General features: G+C 42.6%; 1 long non-coding RNA gene across 1 annotated transcript in view; it reads right to left on the bottom strand.

Annotated features, from left to right (window-relative positions):
* Window positions 1–310: 310 nt before the first annotated feature.
* LOC132593528 (uncharacterized) overlaps window positions 311–25,409 on the bottom strand; it is a 320,558-nt gene continuing 295,459 nt past the window's right edge. Inside the window, exon 3 of the long non-coding RNA XR_009559140.1 lies at window positions 311–441. This is a non-coding gene — a long non-coding RNA (uncharacterized lncRNA). The remainder of the gene's footprint in view (window positions 442–25,409) is intronic.

Raw genomic sequence — 25,409 nt, 5'->3', positions numbered from 1 at the left:
TGTCTGTTAGCTTAGCTAGTTCAGTTGTTCCGAAACTTTCCTTCTGTCCCATGAGGCTTACATCCCATCCCCATCCCTTCTCCATGTGGAGGCATAGAGCAACGTCAGTGGTGGAACAGATGTGGACACTGCCCATCCCCACAGCAGAGGTTTTGTTCCGCTTTCGTACCAGTCAAGCATAATCAAATTGACTGATACCTAGAAGAGACCCAAATGCTCAAGAAATTTGGGGGTGGGGAAGAGAAAGGATTCCAGTATTCATTCAGCAAGTATTTTAAGGCTCTCTTTTGTGCTGTGCCTGTTGAGGCGAGGTCTTCTCACTCTGAGGAGCAGGGGCAAGGGGGCTCAGGCAGTGCCACCCGCTGCTGTTGCTGGGGACAGGGACCTTAAGGCAGATGGACGTGTCAGAGTCACCGCAGCAGACTTCCTCTACTTCTTGGGCTGAGGAGAGAATAGACCAAGGAATGTCATTCATGCAGTAAAGGTTTGAAACCTTGACACTGCAATTTCTGCCCAGTGTATCCTTGCTTTTAGCTCTGGGGTATTTTTGGAAACCCTTTCTCAAAGAAGACACATAAGATAGCATTCAGACTGTGTACCTATTCATGTTTTTTCCTTTTCAGAGATTGGCAAGAACACTTGATGAACACAGAAGCTTGCTGGCTCAGTAGGCAACAAATACTAAAAGATCAGAGCAACAAATTGAAAATTTGTGAGAAGGTAGACTGGCTACTTACCCACCTGTCTCTTCACCCAGTATTATATAGACCTCTATATTGTAGAAGTCCTGTTTCATGGCCCAGGTCCACAAAATAACTAACTCTGGGAATAGTGATATTCATATTTATGAGAGGACCCCATACTCCCTTCAGGGGAATGCACTGGGACCTGTTCGCACCACCTGTTCACAGCCTGGGTCTGATTCTGATTGATTGATGTTAAATATTTTCAATCTTCTTTATCTCAGGGCTCATATAGAACCTAACAGAGCAGTGGAATAGCAGCTCCAAGACTCACATCCTTGGAGGACGATTATTGGGCTGTCTGTCCACCTGTCAGTGATCACTGTGCTGGTCGCCACTCTGTTCTGACCTGCAGGGGTGAACTCTTGGACCCCTTTATGCAGTGGCTTTGCCCTCACCCCCGCACTAACTATGCTGATTGGTCCAAGAGCAGGCGCTGCCCAAAGTCGCTTCTCTAGGGACCAGGTTCAGGCCAAGGAGAAATTCAACCTCTCTTCTCTTAGTCTCACTGTGCTTCTATTTCTCTGTATCTCTCTTTTTTTCTCTCTTTCTCTCTCTATACTGCAAAAACTTAGGTATTGTCAACAGTCGTATCATACAGTCTAGAAACTGGGAAACTGAAAAAGGTAACCTGAAGTAAAGGAAAAGAATTTAATTTAACTTAATCCTATGCCATTAAGTTCTCTATAATGTACCAGTATTTGACCATTTTAAAACTGACCATGATTAATAAAAATTGACATGTAGTTCTAGCTGTGTTATTGAGGATTTACAGTGGTATTGTCCTTTTCAATTTTCTCTATAATTGATTTGTTTATGTTTATTTTTCCTGCAGAAATAAACATTATGGTATCTTCACACAAATCCCGAATCCTTTTTCTTTAATATGAATTTCATCAGGGGCACGGCACACCTGAGGAAGGAAGAAACATCAATTTGGCCTTGCAAGAGGGCTAAGCTAGCTAAAGGACTATTCTGTGGTGGTTTGAAATTTTTGTTCTGAAATTTTTGTTTTAATTGAAGATCAATTCGAATTCATGCTAAAAGCTAACCCTCAGAGTAATGTGAGGCCTTGTAGCAGAAGCAGACATAAGAGTCTCTCAGAACCTGGGTAGAAAGGGAAGGTGAAAAATTAGACAGTGGACGCCACACCAGTGGATGGAAGAGCAATGCTGAGATAGTAGAGAGTTGCTTACTACTTAAGAGTCAAATAGTAGAGGCACGTTTTTGGAGGAGATTATAAGCTATGACTATAAATGGGTACTGGTTGACCATTGAAAGAGATCTGGACACTGACTGGAGGTTGAGGAAGCTCTCAAGCCTGTTAGGAAGCCATCATTAAAATCAAAGAATGTTCTGGTACCTGCATGGTGGCCTCTAGAAGCCAAAACGCACTACTCCTTTCTAAAGCAGTGTGAAAAAATAACTACAGGATCGTCCTGTCACAAAGTTATTCCAAGCCTGACTCATAAATGGTTCTACGATTATATGCTGCTTTGGCAGACTCTTGGTAACCTCACTGTCATGAGAAGTATGCTGTTAGAGCAGGGGTCGGCAAACGAGGGTCCGTGGGCCAATTCTAGCCAACAACTGTTTTCGCACAGTCCATGAGCTAAGAATAACACTTACATTTTAAAATAGTTGAAAAAAATCAAAAGAATGATATTTCTTAACTTGTGAACATTATATGAAATTCCAGTTTCAGCTCATAGGTAAAGTTTTTGGAAAACACCAACAATTTGTTTACTTACTGGCTGTGGCTGCACTGCCACTAAAAAAGACTCGAGTAGTTGGGCAACGGAGACTGTAGGGCCTGAAAAGCCTAAAAAATTTACTATCTGGCTCTTTACAGAAGTAAGTGCACCAGTCTCTGTGCTAGAGTACCGTTATCTTTGCTTCTGCAAGACTTTTTTAGCAAGGTGTTGGGGTACATAAAAGGACAAAGTTCGGTCTTCATCAGACTTAAGAAGCTTTGCCTGTTTTGTACATGCTTGTTAATAAATATCAAAAATTTTGACCTGAGATTTGTTTTCCTTGGAATCCGGTAGTGAACTGTGGGAGCAGACTCAGAGCTGACACCATGCTCTCTAACTGCTGGGAGTTAATGAAATTGACCAGGAGGAACCTAATTGTGTGAAGCCCAATTTGCTTAGATCACTTTGCAGCAAATGCCCTGAGAGGGGCAGAACTGAGCGCTGGAAAAATTACTCATTGACGTTTTAGTACCTGATTCCAGACCTTTCCTAAGACCTGGTTGCTTTACTGCCCTTGCACCCCATGAAGCATTGAATATCTTTAAAATGAATCCCTTTTGTTTTGGTTAAGCCACGTCCAGCAGATTTTTATCACTTGCAACCAAATAGAATCCTTATTTATACACTCCTGAAGACCAACAGAAGGGGATAAAGATGCAAGAGTTGTAGCTGTTCATTTTATGGAACCATAACATCTTCCTGAATTATTTAGTTAACCATCCACCAGCACTTATAGCCAGGCACCTCTCATACTTAACCCAGAAGCCTTAGTTATTAAGGGGATGCTTTATACTCTTTGCATTGGGCAGCAACACAGCAAAAATACTGACACATTTTAGGTAAGCCTGGGGAGTATGTAGTGTGTTGATGGGTAATAAGTAACATACACCCTAACTCTTTGTAAGAGAGGCCCAGACATCACACACTTAATACAACCCAAATGCCTCATCCATTGTTAACAGATAGTTCCAAAGATTCAGCAGGTGATCAAACACACCTTCCAAAGATGTAACCAGGGTCAGTGCAAGAACCTTCCGTGGAGCCGGTGCTTCACTTCGCCCATTGTGCTCAATTTTCTTGGTCCCATTTGCCTTCCTTACCCTCTCACCCCACCATCATTACCGCCACCCTACTCCAAAGTCACCAATCTCATGTTTAGGTGACAATATCAGTAACTGTTTGAAAGATGTGCAGAGAAGACAGCCAGAGTGTACTGTCTGCAATGATGTACCAGGTCAATAAACACCTTCGTGCACGCCTGTCCCAGTTAGTGGATAAATGAGTCCCTGCTTTAATTATTAAACAGGAGTTGACAAGAGTCAACAGATAGGCACTTTATGAGACAAAAAACATTTCCAACACTATAATAAATTGAATTGGGTGTAATGTTTTCCTGACTCGATCATTTTCATCATCCCACTTACCAACAAAAACGAGAACTGAAAACAGTCTGCTAACCAATGGACATGTCGACTTTTAGGGTCACTACCCTTAAAGAACATTTGTGAATTTTCCAAAGATACACCAATTTGCTTCTTTGTACCTGTATGCAATGATGTTCGTCTTTCGATGAACTCCGTGGTGCCTCTTGGTAGGAGCACGTATGAGCCCAGGGAATTCTTTTCCTAGCCTACTCTAGTGGTAGAAACATCAGTTTCAAAAAGGCTGTGCTACATAGAGCACTCACTTTTCCTGCACTAATTCTAATAAATCCAGGAGAGAGTGCAGTGCAAAATGGATGGACCCAGGCTTGCCTCAGTATAATGGGGCTTTTATGCTGACATGCCCCATTAGGGATCACCACACACATCTTCCTCAATAAACAAGCTTACTGCTCAAGTAATTAAGTCATTTATGGAGAGAAGTCAGCCAAAAGACCAGGACTTATGAGAGGTTTTCAGGGAGGAATCATACCGAGTTAGGTTGAAAGAGAATCCCATAGATTCATATCAAAAGACCAACTTTCAACTGGGAGCCCTAATTTCTACAGTCCCATTACCTAACCTTTTCTTTGTGGGTTCAGAAAGAAAAGCTCATCTACACTATCCCAAATAGGGAAAGGGAATTTGGTGACTTTAAAGCCAATTAAGCCCTTTCTGAATATTAGAGTAGTTTTCTCTTTTTCCAAAACACAAGAATTTCTGATCAAACAAGAACTTTTCCACTTTTAATTAGCCCCTTGTGTTCTGAGAAGAAAAGCAAGGGCGAAAGTTATAAAAATCTCTTATTTAAAGTCACCGTTACAAGGATTTTTAATTTTTTAGCTCTACTGATTATTAAAAGAAGATGTCATGAAGAAGCGGGCATTTTTCTTTCTCTGGGTTCGAGTATTTTCTGTGGTGAAAGTTAATTCTGTGTCTTATCTTAGACCTTGCAAATCTGGGAGATACAGGAAGGTTGACAAGGGGTAGATGTGAGATGAAAGAGAACATTTCCTTTAGGACATAGTTGCCTGAGAAAGAGATTGGACGTTGCTAATATATTTTGCTGATCTTCACAATGTACCAGCTGCTCTTAATGGAATTCAGTATATGCTAATTACCATCACTGTGTATGTGTATATATATGTACATATAAGATATAGGATGTAGGATATATACACATATGTATAGATATATATAAATGTATATATAATGTATATACATATGTATATATAATGTATGTATGTGTTTGTATATGTATGTAGATATCTAAATGAGGGTATAAAGATCCCTGTACTTTTTTTGGGGGGGGAGGGCTGCAATTTTACACCTTTTTCTCTTTTAATGAGGTATCAAATACATACAAGGAAAGTGTACAGAACTTTAGGGGTACGGTGTGATAAATTTTTACATGTTTATACCTGGTGAGCCCATCATGCAGATTAAGATATAAAATGGTTCCAAGAGCTGAGATTTAAACCAAGTTCGCTAGTTCCAAGCAGTTCTTTCCTCTGCATCCTGCAGAGGCAGGGAGTATTATCAGCACTGACCAGAATCTAACCAGCGGCGAGTGTTCCTGTCCTAACGTCTTAAATGGCTGCTGCTATTCTATTATAAATAGCTCTGGGGAGGTGGGAAGTTCCCAGTGAGCAGATGCTGGCAGATGTCAATCCAACAGGCAATCCCAGCCCCCTGCTTCCTGATGGGAAGGGGTCCTCCCCCAAGGGAATCTGAAATGCCAGCCAGCCCTTTCCCAGCCTCCCTTGCAGCTTGTCCCTGTGACGAGGTTCCAGCCAATGGGAACTGAGGGGAAGTCTGCTGGGGTCTCTGGAAAAGACCTTCCCTTCTGACAAAAGAGAGATTTGTGAGGGAAACATTCTATCCCTGTCTCAGCCAGGCATCTACAGACATGGTGCTCAGAGCTGGGGCAGCTGTCCATGAGGAAAGACGATGCCAATATGCAGAGGAGAGCGGGAAGACGGAGGCTGAGCCCTTGACAACATGGGCAAATCCCCAAACCAGGGGTCAGGAAACTTGTGTTGTGAAGGGTAGGATAGTAAATATTTTAGGCTTTGTGGGCCACACACAGTCTTTATTGCATCGTCTTCTTTTTCTTCAGTAGCAACGCTTCTTGTTTTTGGGGTTGCACAAAAACAGACTGTGGGTGGATTTGCCTCACGGACCAGAGTTTGATGACCTTTCCTCTAAATGAACCCAGCAACCACCTATCTCCAGGGTTCTTATTAAGGAATATAATTTAAAAGCAAACAAACGGTTTCTTAAGCTTCTCTAAGTCAGATATTCTGCTACTCGCAACTAAAAAATACATCAATGATATTTCGGTGCCCCTTTCTCAGACATTCCACATCTCAGAGACAAAGAAATACTAGTGAAGGAAGTATCTGAGAGGCCAAGGGTAAATACGCTACGAGTGCACTAGAACTTTCTTCTCAAAATGTAGTGGCTGCCGTTGCCTTGGAGGGACTGGACTGGATGGAGGGACAGACAGATGTGGAGAGCAAGGGCCAAGAGCTGGGGGGTACGGAGCTCTCTGAAATCCTAAGAGGAAAAAAAAAATGTTCTAAAAACTCCAAGCGCAGGCCGCAAGTAACAGGATTTTCCCACCTGAACCGTGCAAACCGTTTGCAGCTTGCATCTCATTCCTTTCAACACCAAAACTGGTGACAGTTTTATGTGTCAACTCAACTAGGCTCTAGTCCCTGGCTATTCAATCAAACACTCATCTAGCTGCTGCTGCAGAACATCTGCAATCAGTTGATTTTAAATAAAGGCAATAAGCCCAGGTAGTACGGGTGGGCCTCCACTCATCAGTGGAGGGAGCAATTCTGCTCCAGCCTGCGTCAGCTCCTGCCTCAGTTTCCAGTCTGCAGCCTGCTTTCTGGATTTCGGACTTGGCAGCCTCTACAATCCTGTGAGCCAATGACTCGAAAGAGAGGACATACATACAGTTGATATTCATTATTTGTAGATTCTGTATTTATGAGTTTGCCTATTCACTAAAATTTATTTGTAACCCGAAAATTCATACTCGTGGTGCTTTCAGTCACTCACAGACATGAGCAGATGGCAAAGATCTGAGTCGTCTGATGTGCTTGTTCCCAGCTGAGGTGCAGTGAGGCGATATTCTGCCTTCCTGTTTCAGCTCTCCTCCTAGAAGTGTCTCCTTTCGCAATCTATTTGGTACCACATTTTGTGCGGGGTTCTTTGGTGCTTTTTGTCAGTGATTTCACTGTTTAAAAGGGTCCCCAAGCATAGTGCCAAAGTGCTGCCTAGTGTTCCCAAGTGCAGAAAGTCTGTGATGTGCCTTGTGCAAAAAATAAGCATGTTAGATAAGCTTTGTTTGAGCATGTGAATGAATCAACAGTATACTTTAAATAAGGTGTTTTTAAACAGAAACACACATAAAACAAGCTTATGTATTGACCAGTTGACGAAAATATTGTGATCAGAGGCTCTCAGGAACCTAACTCTGTATTTCCCCTAGGAACAATGTTGCTAATTCAGTGTTCATGGCAACTTTATAGAATGTAACTATCACAAATAATGAGAATCTGAGCATCAAATAAATATACGTGTGTATGTATGTATATTATATACATGTATACACATACATACACACACAGTTTCTATTTCTCTGGAGAACACTGACTGATACAACAGCTCACCAAGTGTGAGCTCTCTAACCACAGGACGATTAGGAAACTGTTCAATGTCTTCTATTCACCTCAGGATAGAATCTATACTTGCTATCACAGACCACTCAAGGCCAGTGCAGCCTCACCTTTCCTCTCCCTGACATGGGCTCTGATCTCAGCTAAACGTGACCACGTGTAGCCCCTTATATGCGCCATCTCATTGTCTTCTTCCATGTTTTATTCACCTGCCTCTGAGTCTGCATTGTCAGACCCCTGCCCACTGCTTCAACCACACTTCACAACCATATTCCCCTCACTCACCCTGCACCAGCCTCCCTATTCCAACATTTCTGCACTAGCATCCCCAAGCCAGTATCCCTACACTAGCATCCCTGCACCCTCATCCTGGCATCAGCATCCCTGCACCAGCATCCCTGGTTTCCTATAGCCCAGTCCGTCTTAAGGCACGTTTTTCTATGCTGTTTCCTTCCCCTATAATGTTCTTTCACCCCTTCTTTGCTAGTTAAAACTTACTCCTCCTCCATAATCCAGCTCGCACGTCACTTCCTCAGGGAAACCTTCCACTGCCTCCCACACTAGGTTCTCTTTGCATTGTTTAACTTCCCTCTGTAGCTCTTGGCACAATTGCAATTTTTATCAGTGTTGGTGGTTATTTAATCAGTGCAGGGGTTCTTTATAATTTTGTTTCATGCATCCCTATGGCAGTCTGGGAAAGCCAGAATAATGTTATCAAATGCATGATATAAAATGCATAGGATTACAAAGAAACTTGCATTTCAGTATAATTGGTTATCAAAATATTTTCTTAAATGTAACATAGTAATAAATGTGCTTCTTTATTAAGACATTAAATAACAAGATCTAGTGGAAAGTCTAATAACTACTGTAATTTTGAAGTGGTGATAAGTACAAGTGATATTTTACAGCACCTGCAACAACTGTAGTGGAATATAAAATTACGAAATCTATATTGGTGAACAAAGTCACAGATATTATTAATTCTATTGGCTTTGTTGCTTAAATTCGGAATGGAAGGGAATGTGAGACATCATTAAGGTTTTCTGAAAGTAAAGACGTCATTCTTTTTTCATTCAAGTTCACAGATCCCCACCTCATCCCAAATTTCATCTATATTCTCTAGATTAGAGAGTTTGGATTTATTTCTGAATTCTCCACTTGACCATAAACTCTGGAAGGATGGCCACATCTGATTTTGCTTACCGTTATATCCCCGGTACTTAAGACATAGTAAGCACTCAATAAAAAGCTGTTAAAGGACAAAATGGAAGGAAGAAAGGGATTCCATTGTGTGCTTGGCTAGGTAGCCTTTTTACTCAGTGCTTTACAACTTTAAAACTCAGGTCAGCTTTTTTTTTTTTTTTTTTAAATCTCCAGTTAATCTTTCATGCTCACTCTCTGTAAACCCGTCCGGTTGGTTGTCTCTCTTCAGAACACTCGTATCATGAAGTACTTCCTTCTGACCTAGTTCTTCCTGAAAGTGTCGATTTAATTATCTCCCTTCTCACTCATACATTTTTGAATGGGAGTTTTGTTTTGTTTTTAAGGGCAAGGGTTATGTCTGATTTCGCTTTCTGTATCACCAGTGTTTACCAATGCAGGCACCAGGATGCAGCTTCGTACTTGATGGATTTTTTTAAATGGAACTGAATTTCATTCTCTCCTTTTCCCCAGAAGTTCCATCTCTGCTCTTACCCTCATGTCACATGGGACTTGGGCTGCTCTGTGACCTGTTGACTTTGCCTTCCACCCTCCCCCACATCCTCAATAGGTCCACAGGTTAGGGTTTATACAACTGCACATGCATGGATTGACCCAGAAACATACCCCATGGGCAAGAATAAAGACATGCATTTCATAAATCATAAAATTTACCTTCTTTTCGTCAGTCACTGACAAACTAGGCACAAATACATTCCTTGGAATGTGAATAATTTTTAAAATAATCAAAAGACAGCATATTCACTTGCATTTATCCCACCCAGCAGAAGAGAGCCAAGATTCAGTGGCCCCCAGAGGCTCCCAGCTTGAGTGTGTGGGACCAGAAACATGAGTAGAGCCTCTAACCTCCTGCTCCTGCTGTCTCTGCTGAGTTTGCCAGAAGGATGGACACTGGCTGATTGTGACTTAAGTCCGTTCTATTTGCCCACAAATATCTATTTGCTTGACAGGTATCTTTGTTGGAGGGAGGAGTAGGAAGAAGAGGAAAGTACTTCGGAACACGCATGGAATTAAAGCATTTGCTTTGGACGAAGGATCACTTACAGACCAAGTATCTCCCAATCTAAACAAATGCAAACTGGGACTTCCCTGGCGGTCCAGTGGATGGGACTCTGCACTTCCACTGCAGGGGGCATGGGTCCGTTCCTTGGTCAGGGAACTAAGATTCCCCCAAGCTGCGCAGCATGGCCAAATAAATAAATAAACAAATGCAAACCTTGTTCCCTCATTTTAATTGCTGTATGAATATATCGCTTTTTGTTTATCCGTTTCCCTGTGGATAGACATTTAGGGTTTTTCCAGTTTTTCAGTATTACACAGTACATTAATTTTTGCATGAATCTCCTTGGGACGTTTATGAGAATTTCTCTAATGAATATAACCTAGAGTGGAATTTCTAGGTCGTGGAGTATGTACATCTTAAACTGCACCAGATATAGCCAAATTCTCCCCAAAATGCTTGTACCACTTACACTCCCTCTAGCAATATGGAAGAGTAGCTACTGTTCCTCATCCAATATTTGATATTGGCAGACTTTTTAATTTTGACAGTTTTGTGGGTGTGAAATTGTAGAGTATCGTAGTTTTAAGTTGCACATCTCTGACCAGTACCTTCTGAAAACTGTAGCCACCCATCAGTGCTCTTGATGCACTAAGAACATGGTCATAATCTGTCCAACAGCCTTGTAAGATAAGTATGACTCTGTCATATTTTACAAATTTGCTTTCAACCCCACAGCTAATATTCCAACGCAGGCTATTTTAAAGCACACACTAGGGACTTCCCTCGTGGTCCACTGGTAAAGAATCCGCCTTCCAATGCAGGGGACGTGGGTTTGATCCCTGGTCAGGGACCTAAGATCCCACATGCTGCGGGGCAACTAAGCCAGTGCACCACAACTACTGAGATCGCACGCCTCACCTAGAGAACCTGCATGCCACAAACTACAGAGCCCACGCGCTCTGGAACCCACATACTGCAACTACAGAGCCCACACGCCCTGGAGCCCCCAGGCCACAACTAGAGAAGAGAAAACCCGCACACCACAACTAGAGAGAAGCCTGCGTGCCACAACAAAAGAACCCACGTGCCTCAAGGAAGATCCCGTGTGCCACAACTAAGACCCGGCGCAGCCAAAAATAAATAAATAAACAGTAAACGAATCTTAAAAAAAAAAAACAAAGCATACACTTAACGACCCTGTATTACAGGCACTTCCTCCTAATATCAACACGCAGGCCATCACTTATTACGAAAGATTGAAACTCAGTATATGTCGCCATCAGTTGTTACTTCTCAATGTCTCTCCTTGCTCCATCTCTTTAAATTGTAAGCCAAGAGGGAGACTCCTCTTACCCTCAGTGCCTGGTGCGAGTCTGTATACATAGAAGGTACACAGCGTGTGGGCTTTTTTTTTTCTTTTATAACTAAGACAATAATGGTGGTAAGAGAACCTAAGCAAATTTTACACAGATTGGAAGGCTTAAATGCTTTCTCTCTTTATGGAATTAAGCTGCATACAGGTTAGAATCTCATCAATGCTGTAATTCCACATTCTCCTAGAGTCTCCCTTGAAAGCTGCAGCCCCTCTTCTCTCTTCTCTCCCTCTTCTTACCTTCCCCCCCTCCATCAATCTCAATCTCTCTCTTTCTCTCTCTCATCTCTTCTCTTTCTTCTTTTCCGGTGGATTTTTGAGGGTGTATTTTTATGTTGTTTGCTTGTGGTTTTTTTTTTTTTTTTTCTTTTTTGATCTTCAGGGATAAATGTTCTTTGGCTATTACTTGTGAGAGGATGGAGGAGTGATACGAGAGTCTTTCTGATACAGTTAAGGCAATAACCAGATAGAGCTCCTTGGGGGTGGATGATTTTGTCAACTGTATTGACTCATTTTTATTTTAAACCGGGCACATCTGCTGAGGGACCTGGCAGGGGGGATGTCTCTTTATCATTCTAGACGATCCTCAAGACGGGCTTGCATAGAGAGAGCCGGGCTTGATTTAGGGCTGTGTCCCATTTGCCTGAATGAGGTCTACGGAATCAGACTTTCCATAATACACCCTGGATTAGTCATTCGGTGAGCAGGTGAATATCTGCTTTTGCAATTGCGCCTCACTAAATAATCTAGATAGATATAAAAACAGTGAATCCAGCTGCTTGTGAACAGTATGGCTATTTGAGCTTTTGTGTGGTAACAATCCCTAGCAATATTTTTTTGTATTAAATACTGTGAATCCACTTCACCTGTCAGCACTATTCAAAACACGAAATGCTGTATGAATAGAAGGGATGTTCTGGGATCTTTCAGATGATTACTGTTGCTAGGAAAACCACTTCCTGCTATCTTTGTGCTTGCTGTATGTGTCTCTCTTTGTGTACAGCTTACAGTGACAAGCAAATTCATAGCATGGTATTGGGGAGGAATTGGGGAAGTTGAGAAATGTTTAAAGAACACTGCTTAAAGTTAAAAAGGGGATGTCATCTAAAATAATAGTTAAGCGTTTTCCCTGCTTTCATGTGGAGAATTATAGCCATCAACAGGAGAGCACTGGGGCTGCATTTGTGTTATGGTGGTACAGACTTCAGGGTCGTTCCAGCCATCATTCTCTGGAACCTCAGAACTGGGTTATGCTTTTCGGTGCCTGAGGAAATGACCGTCTTTTGCTCCGTGGGAGTATTACGGCAATTACTGTTTCTATAGTGTCAGCTCTGCTTAAAGTCGCAATTCTACAAGACTGATGGGAGAGAACTGCATGAACTCGCTCTGGGACAGAGCTGGGAATGAAAGCACAGCCCCGTAAGATAAGCTCATTCACTTATTCGCTCAGGACAAGGCATTTTTCCCAACTCTGCAACAGAGGTGAGACAGGGATCTCTCATCCTGGAAACAGAAACTTCCTGGAAGGGCCTGAGGCCAGTGTGGCCTCAGCATTAGGGTCTGGCACAAAGACTTTCCCCAAACATGTATAAAGTAAATGCATACGTAGCGGGATTGGCACCTCACGAAGCTCTGGGCTGCACCGAGAGCCGCACATCATCTGTATAGAACATTCCCAAGTTGAAGGACCTGGGATCAGGGGTCTCATCCCTCTGGGCCTCTCTGTCCTCATCTGTAAAATGCGGATAACCTATTACCTGCTTAATGCGGCTGACGGGAGGGCTCAACGGCAAACGCATGAAAATGACTCATGACAGCATCTGGCACATATTAGGGATTTCACTAAATATCACGTCAAAGGCCTCGGAAAGAAATGACCTGCCCTGACATCTGGTCCCATATTCACATCATTCCCTCTCTTGCTCAGATTGTGCACCTCACTGATTCTTAACAGAATTACAGTCTAGATGTTGATTTAACAGTGTTTTCTTGAAATAGGTCAAACAAATAAAATTGCCAACATGGGTTACTGACTTTTTAGCCAATAATGTAATAATAATAATCTTAATAACAGTAATGATAAAGTGAACATTTCTCAACCATTTGCTATTAACCACACTTCGTATGGATAGCTGAGCAGGAACCCTATGGGGCCTTCCCAGAAGAGACCTCGCCCCACATGTCCTCTGCCTGCCTCTTGTCTGTAGAGAAACTAGAGCATCCTAGGCCTTCCCCGAGTTCCAAAGAGTAAATTTAACCAGAGAAGTGAGAAAATGCAGAAAGAGAGGAAAACAGTCAAACAAGACAAAAATAATAATAGTTTAGCCATTAAACAAAGTTAAGGACCTTTAGTTCCACCTCAAGAGCTATGGATAATATTCTGAGCCATATCCTTTGAACTGTTTTGCAGACACTTCTTCCACCCTACCAGGTGGAAGGAGTTAACTGTATGCTGTCCACAAGCATGTAGACCCCCAGACCGGCTGGAACCAGAAGGTTGATGACGCTGACTCCCAATTACCTCACCACCAACCAATCAGAAGAATGTCCACAAGCTGATTGCACACCCCACAACCCCCCTCCCTCACTCTGTCTTTAAAAACCTTTCCCTGAAAGCCTTCGGGGAGTCTGGGCCTTTTATAAACACTAGCTTCCTGGACTCCTTACTTGGCGCCTGCAGTAAATGCTGCGCTTTCCATCACCATGACCTGGTGTCAGTCACCTGGCTTTCCTGTGTGTGGCGAGCGGACCCAAGTTCGGTTCAGTAACAGTTTCACGTTCATTCTCTTATTGGAGCCCCCTCCCGCCCAGCCACTTTGACCAAACAAGAGTAGAAAGAGGAAACCGAGGCTCGAATAAACCTGAATGATTTGGCTATGGCCCTCAAGGAAAACAAGGCAGTGGCAGTGCCCACCCTTGTCCTCTGACTTCCCATCCTGTGTGTGTTTCACTGTACAAAACCCTAACCCTAACCCCAACCCAAAGCAGGAAATGGAGAAGAAAGGCATGGGGATGCTTAAAGGTTGTGTGAATGATCTAGACCCCCATTCCTGTCTCTAAGACTCCATCCTGAGTGTGACACTAAAATTATCCTGTGTCTTTACTCCAGGAAAGTTTCAGGATAAACTGTGTCTGAAATTACAGCAGGGAATCAGAATATTAGCACACACCTTAGAATCAGGGACTTTTCTGTCTACATTTCAATTTCCCAGAAGATGCAAAACACTCTCATCCCAGGCCCACTGGGCACAGGGACAGAGTGTGATGTCATGTGAACTGTACAATGTTAGGGATACCAAAAATTGTAATTCTTTTCTATGTATTGCCCTTTGCCAGCCCCACCACAGAGCCTGGTGTTTCCCCTTTAAGGAACTGAGAGCAAGCACCTTTCATCTGGGAAGGGCAAACCTATTGAACTGCTGTCTACTCATAGGACCAGATTCTTGAGCTGATTTGTTCAAATGGAACACAGGACTGTTGCCTTTGGGGCTGCAGAGGAACCAGGTCTGGAGTCTGGGCTGCAGGTGTTGTGGTATCAGTGAAAGCAAAGATGGAAAGCAAAACAGGGGATGAAGGGTTCATAGAGATCAACTTCTTCCTGTTTCACGTGGTTGAAAAGAGTTGACTCTATTTTCCTTGGATCTGAAATCATGGGGTAGAAAGCACTTCAAGAATAGCCTTGGATGGCACATGCAAGATGCCTTTACTTCGCGTGTGCCACATGTGTTGTATCTGCCTGCTGACTGCTGGGAAAATCAAGACAGATATAATCCAAAGTTTCCAGTCCACTCCCCACATACACAGATGTAAATTCAAGATCTCTCATCCAGAGACCCTGCCCCTTGCTGCTGCCATCCTGGCACTGAAGATAAACTCCGCCTGGCACTTGATGGATGTGTCTGTTTGGGGCTGGGTGGGATCCAGAGACACCAGTAGCTTCTGGGCAGGGGTGGGGCGGTGATGGATGGCAGCCAGTTTATCTCGTGGCTTCCACTGAGCCAGGCTGCCTGGTGAGTCCTCCCCCAGAGTTAATTTGCAGTAAAGAGGACAAGGAGTTCCATCACATTCTGACAATCGCTCGCTTGTATCTACAACTAACATTTTTCGAGTGCTTCCTATATGCCTGCAATATGCTCTGTGTTTTCTCTATGTTTTCCCTTGTGTGGAAACTGGTTTTTTCACAAAGTACGACCATTACAGTTTAAACGTTTGAAGCGAATGTTCATGGTTTCCCTACTGTGCTACATAAAGGTAGATTTTTAAATTTTAGTATTAAAATTAATAAAATGTAACCTTGCAATTCTACTCCCAGGAACTTTTCCTAAAGGAATAATCAATGTAAAAAGATAATATATCCAGGATGAGCATTGCAGCAAAGTTTGTAACGTAGAAAAATTTAAAAATAACCTATATACCCATCAACTGGGGATGTGTGTGTATCTGTGTTTATAAGTGTGTGTGTAGGTTTGTGTATACATGTGTGTATGTGCATTTATACACACATATGCACATACATATATACATGTGTATACACGTGCATATATACACACCTGTGCACATGTACAAATGTGTATATATATACATTATGTAGGAGGTATATGTAAGATATTTAAAACGTATTTTAAAGAGCAAACTTGTTAAAATTATTAAAATGCTAGTTTCATACGCTTTACTAATATGCATATTAATAAAAACCCAAGAAGGATATGTGTGTGTATATATATATATGTATATGTATATGTATATGTATATATGTTACTCATGGTTATTTTTTCCAGATGGAGCAGGGAGAGGAATTTATGGGCAAAGGTGTTATCTCTTTCTACTCTACATATACATTTTTTAAAAATAATAAGCACAAATGGATTGTGTAATCACTGTCTCCCAAATAAAACGATTTATATTCAGAGGAATAAAGGATAAAAAGGCATATTATACACAAGTTTCACTTCAGTGATATACCAGCCATTTAATTACCACCAATAGTAAAGAAATTAACCAGTTTCAGGGGTATCAATGCTTCTGGTCCTTACTCATTTTATTTTCTTCATTCCCTTGATTAACTATTTTCATTCAGGGCATTTAACATATCAAAATGGTGATTAAATATATAAAAGGAATCTTGGAAATAAAAGAGCAAGTAACTCAGGTAAAATTAAGCCCTTTTCAAGGTCAATTCACTCATCTTTATAGGCTAACAGTCTATAAGGGCAGCAGCCCTCGGATTAATACATAGCCCAGTTTGATGAAAACAGGATCAACGAAGAGCGTCTTCCAAATGGAGATGTACAGGGTACTGTAACTCTTCTTGCAATCTTTCCTTCCTACGGATGCAAATATCTGACGGCCATTAGGGAGCAGAAAGCCTCAGAAAGGCTTCTATGAAGAGTCTGTGCCAAGCTCTCACTGAGCTTCCCAGGCAAAGTGCCGACTGGGGTGGTGTGAGGGCTGAATCCATCTCAACCCACCAAGTGCAAGTTTTCAAGCGTAAGGCAACGTGCCCTCATCTCCCTACACTTCATTTTCCTTATCTTTGAAATGGGAACAGTACTCATCTCTCTTAGCATTGGAGGTGACTGCACCACGTCTCACACAACAGTCAATGACCGGTGCTAACAACATAGCAGAATTCGTAACGGTTCAATTAACGTTTATTAAGTAGTTCTGTTGTACCATGGACTCTACTAGGCTCAGGGGGACGAAAGAGTAATAAAAATCCACCTCAGGCCTCAAGCTCTCACAGTCTAGAAGCAGTTATTTACCTTCTTTCTTAATAGTTCTTTATTTCCTGAGACTTCCCACCATATCACAGTCATAAGGCCTGTTGCAAATAACGTGTTACTGCTACGAAAACACTAAATTTTTTTCACGGTTTTCATTTTTTACAAAGTTGAGGGCTTTAAAGGTTATGCAGGTGACACTATCATTCATTCTCTCACTCTTCCTTCCTTCCTTCCTCCCTCCCTCCGTTCCTTCCTTCTTCTCTCTCTCTTACAGCTTTATTGAGATAGTTTACATATTATACAATTAGCCTGATATACTTTCTTCAGTGGTAGAAAAAGATAAGCAGTTAGTTAGCTCAGGGAAATCACATGTAAGCCCAAGTCTTTTATGCCCGTGCTGTATTCTGACTTGGAATAATGCACTTTTATGAATACTATATTAAAAGAATAGCCTTTTTTATTCAGCTGTGGAATATCTTTTCGGTGGGTGTGTAGGGGAGGACTGGGCATCAGAAATCAAAGTGTATCACTGCAAACATACATAATCCATCAGGAGTGTTGAGGTGAGAAAAGTGATGATGCGATCCACTTATCTAATGGAGTGCTATACAGAGAGAGTTTACGAACATTCTGTACTCTCTGGGAGCTTTCAAAGAGTGTGCACGGAGACAAATACCACAAATACCTAATTTACTTAGTAGATAAGAGAATTAATTGCTGTTATCTACGACCAACACAAGCAGACTGCTACTGCTCTTCTTCTATGCTGGGGGAGGGCTTCCTGAAAGAGGCAGGGCCTCAGGAATGATGTGACGGATGAATGGGGAAGAGTGTACCTAGTCCAGGGTCACAGGGAATTCCAGGCCTGGGAGGGAGGCCATTATCCTGCCTGCTCTAATGTGCCCCATTACAGAGACACACACTTAGTGATGTCAGCTGTAGAGGCAACATTTTCTGTTCCCCTGAACCACTGAAATCAAATTGTGGAGAACTCAGAAACATAGACCATGAGCATCTCTCTCTGTGTCTTTGCCATTTTATCATTCTCCCCTTCCTGTAAGAGGGACCCATGGTGGATGATTCCTCTCTGCCTCAGATCTGTTTAATGGAGTGAGCCAATGGAAGGAAGATTCAAAGGCAGAAAAAGGACAATAATTAAATAAAGAGCCGGAGCCCCACTGGGTGGTTGGGGGTGGGTGTGAGCAAAAGGCTCCATGCCAGCACTAGGGGACTGATGAGGCCACGTGTTATCTCAGGAGCGACCCCTTCTTAGCAGCCAATCGTGCAGCCTTACAAATACATTTCCTGGCTTGTGTGAAAGTTTCCAGTGTGCAGCCTGATGCTGAGAAGTAAAGAGAGCAGTTTAATTGATTCAGGCTCCGGATCGCTCTCAGAAGGAAACGGTTCTCTATCTTAGGCACTACAGAAGATTCACACACCAAGCGTGAAAGAAATGTTATTTTAAAATACAAATTAATTTTTATATCAAACCTTTTTGCTGCTGGCTGGAAGAAACCATCTCAGTCAATTCATGGTTCCTCAGTCAACTCATAGCTGTGTGTCTAAGTTTGGGGACATACATAGAGCAAAGACTTTGGGATGAGAGAATTCGGTCTAGACCAAGATGGTAGCCACTAGCCATGTGTGGCCACTAAAATAATTTAAAATTAACTAAAACTTAAAATTCAGTTCCTCAGCTGCACTAGCCAGATTTCAAGTATTCAATAGGCACATGTGGCTAGTGGCTATCATATTGGACCACAGGGACACAGAACGTTTCCATCATCACAAAATCTCCTATTGACCACAGCTGGTCTACACTGTCATCTTCGAGCAGCTTAAGAATTTTCTGAGATGTCCTCATTGTCCATTTTTCAGCCAAGGAAACTGAGACTCAGAGAGCTTATGGAACTTGCCTACGGTCACTCAGATTCTAGGTAGCCAGACTGGAGCTGATATTTCTTCCTGGGAGTCCTATAATTCTTTTGCCACTTCCTTCCGTTCCCCATCACAAGTCTGAGGAATCTGAAATTAGCAAGAGAACGAAGTACTCTCATTGCTGTGTTAGTTATAACATAAACTTCATGCCTTCTTGTATTGAGGTTTTCAGATACTCAAAGGTCCAGAATTTTGAAATTCAGTAAAGCTTATTCTCTGCATTTCTACTACTACAACTCTTCTCTGAGGACTGATGGCCTCTCAGTCTATTTAGATGAAGGTAAAAAGGAAAGTCCCTGCATAAAAAGCACATCAATTAATATAACAAAATAGTGTCCAGCCTCAGTAGGTCTAACTGAGAAGGTCTAGATAGATGACAGCACGAAGTCAACTTAATTGCCTCAGAAGGCTTCAGTCCTTCCAGTGTAGACAAATGACCATCTCTATATCTCAGTGGCTTAGCCCCTGAAGTTCATTTCTCCCTCTTGCAAAGTCCTCTGAAGGTCAAGCAACTCTGCAGAGCAACCCCATGACATGATTCAGTGGTCCACGTTGCTTCATCCCTGAGACTCTGGCCACTGAGCCAGCCAGTGGCTTTTACACTCGTCACCAAAGGGAACGAGAGAGCATGAAGGATTCTGCGGGGGCGGGGGGGGGACCATCCAGAAGTGACTCCTCACCCAAGTTTTCATCCCCACAGCAGCACCAGTCACATCACCGGCCTCACTGCAAAGGAACTGGGAAAGGCTGAGGAGGGTATGGACTAGCGGGTGAGCATTCTGGTCTCTGCCACGCCAATGAGTTAAGATCATTGATGGTAACAAAAATAGAAATATGGGATTGAGCACTTGCCTGGGACTGAGTGCCCCGTGTGTAATATCTCATTTAATTCTCACAACAGCCTTGTGAGGAAAGGGCTACTACTCTCTCTTTTAAAGGTGAGTACAGCAGAGCTTAGCTGGGTTAAGAGATATGACTGAGGTCAAATGGACAGCAGATGGCAGAGCCACAGCTTGAACTTAGACCTGACGAATATTACAGCTTAGGGTTGGTTAGACATCCAGATTTTTTTTTTTTTTTTTTTTGCGGTATGCGGGCCTCTCACTGTTGTGGCCCCTCCCGCCGCGGAGCACAGGCTCCGGACGCGCAGGCTCAGCGGCCATGGCTCACGGGCCCAGCCGCTCCGCGGCATGTGGGATCTTCCCGGACTGGGGCACGAACCCGTGTCCCCTGCATCGGCAGGCGGACTCCCAACCACTGTGCCACCAGGGAAGCCCAAGATATTTTTTAAGGGGAAGTAAAGTTGCACTCTAGAATAGTGCTGTCCAGTAGAACTTGGTGCAAAGATGGAAGTGTCACTATATCTATGTGACCCAATACAGCAGTCATGAGCCACATGTGGACACTGAGAACTTGAAATGTGGCCACTGTAACTGAGGAACTAAATTTTAAATTTAATTTAAATTGCACTGAGATAGAAAATTGAATTAATAGCATTGTAACTTAACTTGCTATGTGTAAATGCTCCTTCTTCAAAAACAGAGTGAAGTTCTCTGAGGTCAGAGACCGTAACTTGCTCATCTTTTTATCTTCTCTAGCATAGGCAGAGCACTTTGCAGATAAAGTTTGCTCAGTACAAATTTATAGATTATCATTTGCTACTGATCCACTGCAGGACTTTCCAGCTTATTGAAAATGTGGATATTCCGTGACCAATTCTGTTTGTCTGAAAAGGGTCAAAGGACTTTAAAACTCCATCTTACCAACAACTTGCTTCTTGTTTCCCTTCTACCTACATGATTGACGGTCAGTAATAAGACACGTTTTTGTATTTTCAGAAGCTGCCTCCAGGGTTTTAAAAATATTCCTGGGTTTTATTTTGTGGGGAGGAGGGGGAGGGAGATACCGAGTCTCCTATTTTCCATACTGATTTTTTAAAAGGAAAATGAAGATCTAGGTTAACGTGCTTTCACAGCAAACAAGAGCAGAATGAAACAGAGAAACTAATGGATCTCTTTCTGTGAATAAAATGACAGATAAAATATCTATTTTGCTCACATATTTTTCTTTCACAGACAGTTCATTTCAGTAAATATCTTACCACCTGCACTTGTCTATTTTCCAAGGTTTTGGGATATTTCCAATAAGTTCAGTTGGACTCTATAGTTGGTATTTATGAGGCTGTGCTTAAAAGGAAATTGCATCACGGATATCATCAGCTCAATTTTTTCTGAGTTTTTCTTGAACATGTAGTTGGCAAGCTCTCAAAACCCTTATCAGGTCATAACTCAAAGATACATGTGGCCTCCACAGCTAGGTTAATATTTACAAAGCACTGTTCTCCCCCCAGCTTTTTTCTTATATGTCTCTCTCCCGTGGTTCCTACCTTTTTGCAGGCCTCTTAATATTGAAGATGAAGAGGCCAAGTCTACACTGACAGAAAATGCCTTCTGTGGTCTTCCCACAGAGAGTCTCCTCCAAAACAGGCTCTGTTGGTCCTTAGAAGTGAGCTGAGGTTTCAAAATCTTCTGCGCCTGGGTTTCTCAACATCCGGAGTATTAGCATTTTGGGTCACAGACTTCTATTATGGGGACTGTCCTTTGCTACATAGGATGTTTAGCAGCATCCCTGACTTTGACTCATGAGATGCCAGTAGTACCCCCTCACCTGGTTATGACAACCAAACATGTCTTCAGATATTACCAAATGTCCCCCAATTACTCTAGGCGACTTACATTATGTTTCAGTTCTCAGCTCATGTGTCATCTCTGGGAGAACATGATATGGGTCAAGTTCTGTGCTTGTCACTCTCTCAGAATCTTTGAAGCATATAATCTCAGTCTGTAGCTACCTGTTCACTGATGACCAGCATCGCTGGCCCTAAATTATCACTGTGATACACACGGCAAGGATACAGGTGAAGATTTTCCACTAAGTAAGAACTGCCTTACTCAAAAAATTACTTTGAGAATTGCCTTATATTTTCAGGGTTAATAAATACTGATTACTTCTCCCTTATCACACACAAAGGGTCAAAAACACCTGTGCATTCATAGACTCTGCTTGCCCCTGGTGTGAAGTTGTTAATAGCAAAGCTTGGAGTTGAGACGACCAGAAACTTTCTTTAATGGGATGATGAATTTAGTGTCGTGGTGTCTCTTCATGGTGGAGAAATCCATTTTCAGCTTAGAATTTTCTGCAAATCGTGTCTCTAAAAGAACAAGGGAGGCCCCCAATGGCCTGGGTAAACCTCTGATCCTCTGCTGATTTACCCCTTTATCAGATATTTCATATTTGTTGACTGAATGAATAAATAAAGGCTATGTACCAAGTTCTCTGCTAAAGCTGAAAACACAATAATGAGCAAAATTAAGCATGGTCCCTGCCACCTCAGAAAAACAAGTCTGGTGGGAAAAATGACACGAACTGAATGACTATCAACTATATCAATGAATGTGTAGCTGCAGACTGAGCTTATAGGCTTCCAGGGTCCCCAACAGACGACACATGAGCTGAGAACTGAAACACAAATACAAGTCAACTAGGTGAAATGAGGGGAGAGCACTCCAGACACACAGGCCAGCAGGTACAAAGTCTACTGGAGAGAGGGATCAAGATGAGTAAAAACAACTGGGGAAACTCAGAAAGACAGTGAGTCTGGAGCACAGAAAACATGGGATGAGACTGTACAAGGGGAGACTGAGTTGTCACATGCTAGGCCTCATTCTCAGGAAGCCAACTGCTCTTTACTCCATCAGTGGACATTCATCCACAGACTTGAAGTAGTCAAGGGAAAGACTGTACCTGAATTTCACAGGGATCCCTAGTGGCAGCATGGAGAACGAATGGGGGAGGTTATCTGGAAGTGAAGTGGGAGAGAGGAAACTCAGGCGGATGTCCAGGTGAGACAGAAGGGTGTTTAGGCTAGGAGGGTCCAATAAAGAAGGAGAGGGGAAGAAGAAGTGGTACCTGGCAAGTGAACCAACAGGAGGTGAGGGATTCAACCAGAAGGCTCAGCTAGGGCAGACTAGTTACAGCTGGTGTTCTACATGCTGCCTATAATCCCTGGGAGGATCAGAGAACAGGGTGGTCAGGATGCCTCTGAGGTTTTTACATGACTGGTGGTGTCCTCTGTCTAGAGAGTGAATGCTAGGGGGGAAACACCTCTGTGCTAGAAAATCATGAGCTTTGTATTGGAATGTAGAATCTGAGGTGCCTGTAAGATACTGCAGAAAGAAGAAACCTGGCTTGCTGCCTGCAAAGGAGGAACTTTCCCAAGGACAAGAAGAATCAACCGGCGGTGATCATTTTGTAGAACATCCATTAGGCAGTTAGTACCTAACGTGAACTTTAAACAATTATTAAGTAGCAGCTAATTAGTTTTAGCAAATGACAACAGAATTGTAAAAAAAAAAAAAAATTATTTGTCAACCACAATTTCCCTTCTCACCCCCATTTCAGCTAGGCCTTTGCTACAAGAAAGCATCCAGTGCACAGCTTTCTGTATGGGTCCCTGCTAAGGAAAGATGCTGACAATATTCGGAATGCTCTGCCCACTTCTGGATGGAGAAAATCCACTTATCATGTCGTGTCTCACCCAGGACATCTGTAGGTGAGATTCTCCTTTTCCTCACCCTGCACCTGCTCAGTATCTTAATCCCAAATTGTAGGAGTGAAACGCTGGTAACCTTTAAGGATATAATTTGCTTCCTATTACATTATTTCTTCCCGTACAGAAGAGACCAAGTGTTTGTCATTTACGAGTGTCATGTCATTACATTCCATATTGCAGTGTAATGATGTGAAATGATTAAATGACAAAAGGCCTGCTCACTGCCAAAAGTTTAAAGTGGCATACTTTTATTTGTAGATTGGAAAGCTCTTATTAATTCTTATATTGACTTTGCCAGATGAGATACTGCAAGCAGACTGGTGCATACAGAAATGGGGTGCCAGTAAGTGAGGTTCGGCACCCCGATTCCCACGTAAACAGGAAGAGTTCTCCGATTCTAGCACATTCCTCAGGCTACACGTCCAGAGCTAAATGTATTAGTTTAGAACAGTCTTGTCACCTGATGAATGTGGAGTGACAGACATCAAAATACAACCTGACTGGAGTTTTTATTGAGAAGAAAAATGGGAACTCAGAACAGGTGGCTGAGAAAATAAAACGGCCTATACTCCTTTTGCCCCCTCCTGAACCACTTTTTTCCACTAGCACTTATTGGGAGATTGAATTTTATTCTTTTTTTAAAGGAAAAAGAGCATACAAAAAGCATTTCGGTTACGTCACCAAATTACTGGAAGACCGCGGCTGGTAAAGCAACAATTTCTTCTTCTTTTTCCCCTAGGCTATAAAATCTCATGTGGAGATCTTTGAAAGAGGGTTAAAAATTACATCCTCAGAACTATATGTTTTTTAAGCTTTTAAAGTTTGAATCCACATGACCTCAAGTGTTTGAGGATTTGTGAAGAAACCTGTTCTCACCTGCCGTTTCTTTCAACCATTTATGGACTCCCATTCTGGTAACACATGCATTGCCCAATTCCAGTAAGAACCTTCCTGCAACCATAGTCGAGTGACTTTTTTTTGTTTGTTTCCTTTTGTTTTCCCTCCCCTGGATACTTCTTCCCCTCTTCTTGGTGGAAATAAGAGAAAGGCCATACTTCTCGACCTGGTCATTTCTACTACTTCTTTTACCTAAGAAACATTCTTATTTTAGGAATTCTCCACCCTGACTTGGTTTGGCTTTTGTTTTACTTTTCTTTTAATTATTTTCCTTGAATGTCAATTAGCTTCTTATATTTTTAGCTCTGTTTATTACATGCTATTATCACTTTGGTGTAGAACCTTCTTTTGTTGTAAAACACTGTTGGGTGAAAGCTGAAGGGGGTGGGAAATAAATTAAGAAACAGCTGTTTTATTACCTATGGACACTTGCAAGGCCGCTCACCTGTGCTCGATCTTTTTAAAACAAGAAGGCACCAAACACTAATAAGCCCCTAGATTTACAGACAATGACCCTATGCCTGCCAAGATGGCCAATAATCTTTGCTTTTGCTGCAGCACAGGGGGTAGGTTGCCTCACTTTTAGCACGTTGGCAGGGGCACAGAGAACATGTTCTTCATGGAAAGGGACTTGTAAATGGAAAACGGCTCAGGGAGCAAAACTGCCAGGAGCTCACTTGCCTTGTGGGAAATGCTACAAAGTTTCATGATTGGAAAGATAGCACTCTGGGGCTTCCCTGGTGGCTCAGTGGTTGAGAATCTGCCTGCCAGTGCAGGGGACACAGGTTCGAGCCCTGGTCCGGGAAGATCCCACATGCCGCGGAGCAACTAAGCCCGTGCACCGCAACTCCTGAGCCTGCGCTCTAGAGACTGTGAGCCACAACTACTGAGCCCGCGTGCTGCAACTACTGAAGCCCGTGAGCCTAGAGCCCGTGCTCCGCAGCAAGAGAAGCCACCGCAATGAGAAGCCCGCGCACTGCAATGAAGAGTAGCCCCCGCTCACCGCAACTAGAGAAAGCCCGCGTGTAGC

This window comes from Globicephala melas, chromosome 15, assembly GCF_963455315.2.
Source record: "Globicephala melas chromosome 15, mGloMel1.2, whole genome shotgun sequence".
Lineage (NCBI taxonomy): Eukaryota > Metazoa > Chordata > Mammalia > Artiodactyla > Delphinidae > Globicephala > Globicephala melas.
Note: the sequence above shows the minus strand (reverse complement) of the source record. Positions and strands in the feature narration are given on the sequence as shown.